The sequence below is a fragment of the Dreissena polymorpha genome, chromosome 4 (assembly GCF_020536995.1).
Source record: "Dreissena polymorpha isolate Duluth1 chromosome 4, UMN_Dpol_1.0, whole genome shotgun sequence".
Lineage (NCBI taxonomy): Eukaryota > Metazoa > Mollusca > Bivalvia > Myida > Dreissenidae > Dreissena > Dreissena polymorpha.
The window spans coordinates 3,288,925-3,294,542 of NC_068358.1; the positions used below are offsets into that span (position 1 = coordinate 3,288,925).

Consider the following 5,618-nt stretch of genomic DNA (forward strand, 5'->3'; position numbering starts at 1 on the left):
TTAGAACTAAGATTTCGCTGCATTTACATACGTGTTTATAAAACAATAGCATCATGTAATGATGAATATTGAGGGTTAAAACCGATGATGATATTTAAATAAATATTTTTGAACAGGTTCAAGTGTTCAAGCAGATATTGTGACAGAGACTTGCATGAGTTAATGAATTGAAATAAATACGAACAGCTTGATCAGATGCACGTATAACGCTCGATGACATACAGATCTACAAGAAAGCAACCGTTTAAAAGAATAGTATTGTAACGAGTATACCGCCTCACGTACTCTTGTCAGGATACCTCGCGTAGGTAGTATACCGTTGGTACGCATCAGTAATAGCCATCCCTTTGATAGTTGACCCCGATCCGGAGTTTCAATCCATCATCAACAACGAAGCCAAATAAAAGTTTCAACAATTTAATACTTTGTTTGTTATATCTATATATATATATATATATATAATTTGCATATAGATAATACAATGTGCCGAGCGGGCGTCCCTGAATATAAGTGGACACAATGGACGAGGAAAGACCGAGCCTATGCACCGGGATCATCTTAACTGTAGTATTTACATAATAATTACATTTACTGTACTGAAGCGTTTATATAAAATAGTAAACGGAGGAGCTCTCATTTGTCTGAACATTCTATTTCCCATCCTGTTAATTTCGTACAATAAGTGTATGTAATGAATTTACCGTTGTTGTTGGTTGTCTTAAGGAGGTGTGAACTCCAGACAGAAGATGCTGAGACTTTCTTCTTCATTATTTTTTATCGAGTGCACCGGGATTGTCTCCCATATGGCCATCGCCCACAGAAAGACGTGTTAGTTGGTTACGGGGGATAGTGCAAGATACAGGGGACACCCCGTTCCAGAGGTGACCCTGGGTCTTTTTAGTGCCCGGTGTATAGCACCTAGTACACTGCACCTCGGTTTAACGTCTCATGCGAAAGACGAATTAGTAGGTTAGGTGCAGCGGGGGATCGAACCAGCGATCTCTGGATTGTGAAGCCAGTGTGTTACCACTAGAGCACGGGTCCGCTACGATGCTGAGACTGAATTCTGAGTCCGTATTTATAGATTCCGACTCAGTAACCACGTGACAAAATGAACCAATGAAATCCTCGGCTTTTAACAACAAAGTGAGCTCAGGTCCATTCCTTAAATAATATAACAATCTAAACTCAATACATTACATACAGCTCTTGGTCAAATGAACAGCTTTAACGAAAAGCAGTATTTACAAATAATCAGCTGGACGTAGATATGTGAAACAAACAATCGCCGAACTTAACAAATGGTAAGGCGTATGAATAGGTGAGACAGTAGAAACTCCGCCCCATGAGAAATAATATCTGTTCATATAAATATTAACATTTATATAATGCAACAAATGACTAGGCTGTATCTCGGCGAAACATCCAAATACTCTCAAAGGATTACTGTTAAATTATAAAAACAATAATGTTAATACTGATCAGACGCCGAGACCTAGCTTACAGACGAAAATAGTTCGCGCCTGAACTTTACTTGGCGGTCACTTTCAAAGACGCTGACTAACAATATCTTTTACTGATTAAAAAGTAAACATTTAAAGTTATAGATCATAAAGGGGATGAATATAATTACATTCACAAAATTCTGCAACCATTTAAAGTTTAAGTGTGCAGTATAACCTACGCGACATGAAATTGACAATCAAACGAACGCTGAGTTTAGTGTTTGACAAAAGACAGTGACAGACTAACAAATAGCAATATTTGCTAAATAAAGGATAAATAATGGTGATTTCTGGTGGATTCAGCTGGCTTCCTCCGTAGGTTATCCAGGTATTTTCTGTCGATGTGTTATGAATGTTTATAATGTTTACATTTTCACAATGTCACCTGTTTCCGGGAGTGATACAAATGTCAAGTAAGGAAATTTTCCTTACACTATAAAACGTTCTTACTCTCGTCATTTTATCCGACTTTTTATGAGGTGCGTATGAAACCCGTGGGAGAATTTCGAAGTTTTTGGTATGAGGTCCTTCCGCACCCGTGGCTGCATTATGCGTTTAACCGGTTTGTGTCCCAGCAGACCTACATAATTAACGTACACGACTCACGAAGTTTGAAACGAATTTTGGAGTTATTGCTACAATTCCCAGTTTGTTTGTTTTCCTGAAAGTTTGTCAATGTTGGTGTGGTTTCGTTTTGTTAAGGGAAGCTGGAGTGCCCGGAGAAAACCCCACCTGTCCAGTATGATGACCCCCAACTTAGCCCTCTTGCGACGGGAACGTGGAGGTCGCATAGGTGAAAAGAGCATGTACAAACCTCTGCACCTAACGGACAGCCGCATGTGGACCAGTAATTGCGTTTAACCCATTTATGCCTAGTGGACTCTCCCATTCTTCTAAAGTGGATCAATTTATTTCCAAAATTAGGGATATCTTGTATATTAATTTCTATATTTAGAATATTTCTTACATAAATTCCTTTAAGCAAATAGCGCAGACCCAGATGAGACGCCGCATCATGCGGCGTCTCATCTGGGTCTACGCTGTTTGCCAAGGCTTTTTTTCTAGACGCTAGGCATAAATGGATTAAATAGAAATGCTGACAGAGAGCCCGCGTACTTACACCACTCATAAACTCGTATGACATCAAATAGCATCTCGTGTCAGACTCTATATATGCAACATTCCTGAACTATTTGCAATAATTATTCTTATTGTGAAAATAACAGCATTGACGTTAACTGTGCAGCGCAATATCGCGCACATAAGAGGCTCTTTGAAATCAGAAATTGGGAAGGAAAAAGCGTTGTATTAAGTGATTCAGATTTAGTACAATCTAAAGATATCAAGTGCATTACACATGGGGTGATGGGCTCTAAGCATTACATTATTGTTCATCAGAATAAATGGTAGTAACTATTGAAATCACGCTAACTTATCTCCCGGCGTCTTCGTTGTTGTATCGAATGTACTTTTCTTTAAAAAACAAACATGTAAAATAACTACATGGCTAATCGCCACCTAGCAGCAAGCGGGAAATACCAACAACAATTAAGAACACTAAAGATATTTGTAGTTCCCATTTAGTAAACACGACACATTCTCTGCGATCTTTTGTTGTAAAAGAATTGGCGACTTTTGTTAGACTGTCTGCTTTCTACAACAAAGAGGGCTTATGGGCGGTAATTAAAATAACAGTCTCTAGTCTGGCAAATTACTGAACTTTGGCAACTTACTCGGAAGGTACAACAAGCAGGGGGTCGCCTATTGTTGATGTCTAGGAAATTAACCCATTTATATCTAGCGTCTAGAAAAAAAAGGCATTGGCAAACAGCGTAGACCCAGATGAGACGCCGCATGATGCGGCGTCTCATCAGGGTCTGCGCTGTTTGCATAAAGGAATTTCTGTAAGAAATATTCTAAATATAGAAATAATATACAAGACATCCCTTATTTTGGAAATAAATTGATCCAATTTAGAAGGAAGGAAGAGTCCACTAGGCATAAATGGGTTAAGACATACTAGACACGCTTGTCTTCTCTCTTATTGCCATGTTTAACGTGCTTAAATTTACTTTATCGACGGTATATATCAATAGCATACGACTCGTAATAATGAATCCAAGGGAGATTCTAAGTCAAATCATTTTAACTGCAACCTTTTCTGTTCGGGATTCTAACTGTACGATGTTCTTTTTTTGAAATTATAAGTTGTGGGCTTACTACGCTTGATCCCACTTATAATAAAAACTATCTAAAGTAATATATATATAAAAACATAAATTATTTAAAGTATGAGAATACTATTAATTGTCATTAACCATGATAAGTATAATAATGAGCACATTAACTCGACAGAACTACAGAACTACAGTTATTCCCTTTATCAATTAACACTGGAAACACTAGTTTCAAACTTGATGAATTAATTATTCAATAATTCGGACCATGCAAATATAAGCACATATAAAACATAAAAATTATAAATATTCCCTAATTTAACTCTGTTATAACTTAAGAAATTATATAACATATAACTTAACGTGAATAAACCAGTCCTAGCTTAAGCGGGCCTGTATTATACACTTGTAGAGGAGGAGAGAGAGCGCATGCGTATAGATGATGAGAGAAGAGCGCATGCGTATGCATCTTGTTGCAGCGCTGTAAACATGCCTACCTTTATCCATCGTATATTCATATAGAGCCTGGGAATACCTTACTAATATATGAAACAGCCCTAGTACATAGCATGTAATTTTAGTGAAAATATATCGACATTTTATATTATTAAAACCTTTAAACTTCCGCCCACTGGGATGTTGAATGGTCCACTATAGTGAGTTTGACGAAATCGGGAATTTTTGTTGTCTAGTCGCGAAGATCAGGGACAATTTCGTATCTAAATTTCATCGTTCGGCAAACATGTGTACCGATGATGCCTAAAAATAATCGATAAAAACCATCCGACATCCAATTTTTGCGGGTTGACTGCAGATTTCCCCCGATGATGACTAAAGTTCTATTGCAGATAAAAAGCAGACTATTGTTGACGTCAATGGCAATAGACGAGTGGGGTGTGCCGGAACATAACTTTTGATTTTTTCTCGTATCGACTTTTGATTTATGACTGGAACTTACACCTCATCTGAAATCGTGTGGGCAAGTGTTGTGTATGAGTAGCTTAATGTGTTTTCTAGTTGAAACCAATAACTTGCAATATGTTAAGAATTCAACTGACGCTGATTGTTTCATTACGTTAACTACCGGTATTTCTGGTTTATATTTGACATATAGCGTTTTTATGGTATATGTATTATTTTTTAAATTTATCGTATCAATCTTTGTGATTGAGCTATAACAGGTCTGGTTTTCCGGATATTGCCAATACCGATTTTCTTTTAAATTTCTCAATTAAGTATTAATTTTTAAGATAAAATGTACAACTTGAAATAAAAACATAGCGATGTTACTAATACCACCTATGGACAATGCATTTAAGCAAAATAACGAATGGAATTAAATACAATTCCATGACTGACGTACGAACGCATTCTCTCTTGTTCATATTAAAAGCACTGTCACTAACGAAAATATTGCATTCGGACACGGTTTTCGTCAATCACAGAAGAGCAAATAAAATCGATTTTAAAATCAAACGATAAGTACGATATGTAAACATACTTCGATGGATTTTTATAGAAATGAATTAGCGCTGTGACAAATACAGCGCTAAATTTCCAGAGGGCGTCCAGCTTCAGAGGGCGTCCAGCTTAATATACCGGTATTCAAAGTATAGGCTTTTATTGAGTTTAAACCTATTTATTTTAGCTCGATTATAGCGAAAGCCTCAAGCTTATCGAAACGCTATCGAGTCCGTTACCTGTTCCTAGAACCAATACTTGATGTTTTTGAGAGAGATCTAAAGAACGCACCCACAGTGGGGATCAAACCCGTGACCTCCCGGTCGCTCGGCATCCACCTTATCCATTACACCGCGGCGACCATTATTTGTGTCCTATATTAATTTTGATTCGACGAAATTTGCAAAATAAAAATATCTATTGTTTTTATAACTTTTCAAAAATGGTTCAATTCATTAAACTTTTTAATAAACGT

At 37.0% G+C, this 5,618-nt stretch overlaps 1 protein-coding gene across 1 annotated transcript in view; it reads left to right on the top strand.

The window, feature by feature from the left end:
• Positions 1–1,717: 1,717 nt before the first annotated feature.
• LOC127879711 (thyroglobulin-like) overlaps positions 1,718–5,618 on the top strand; it is a 16,039-nt gene continuing 12,138 nt past the window's right edge. Inside the window, exon 1 of the mRNA XM_052426708.1 lies at positions 1,718–1,833. The gene's annotated coding sequence lies outside the window, so the exon portion shown is untranslated. The remainder of the gene's footprint in view (positions 1,834–5,618) is intronic.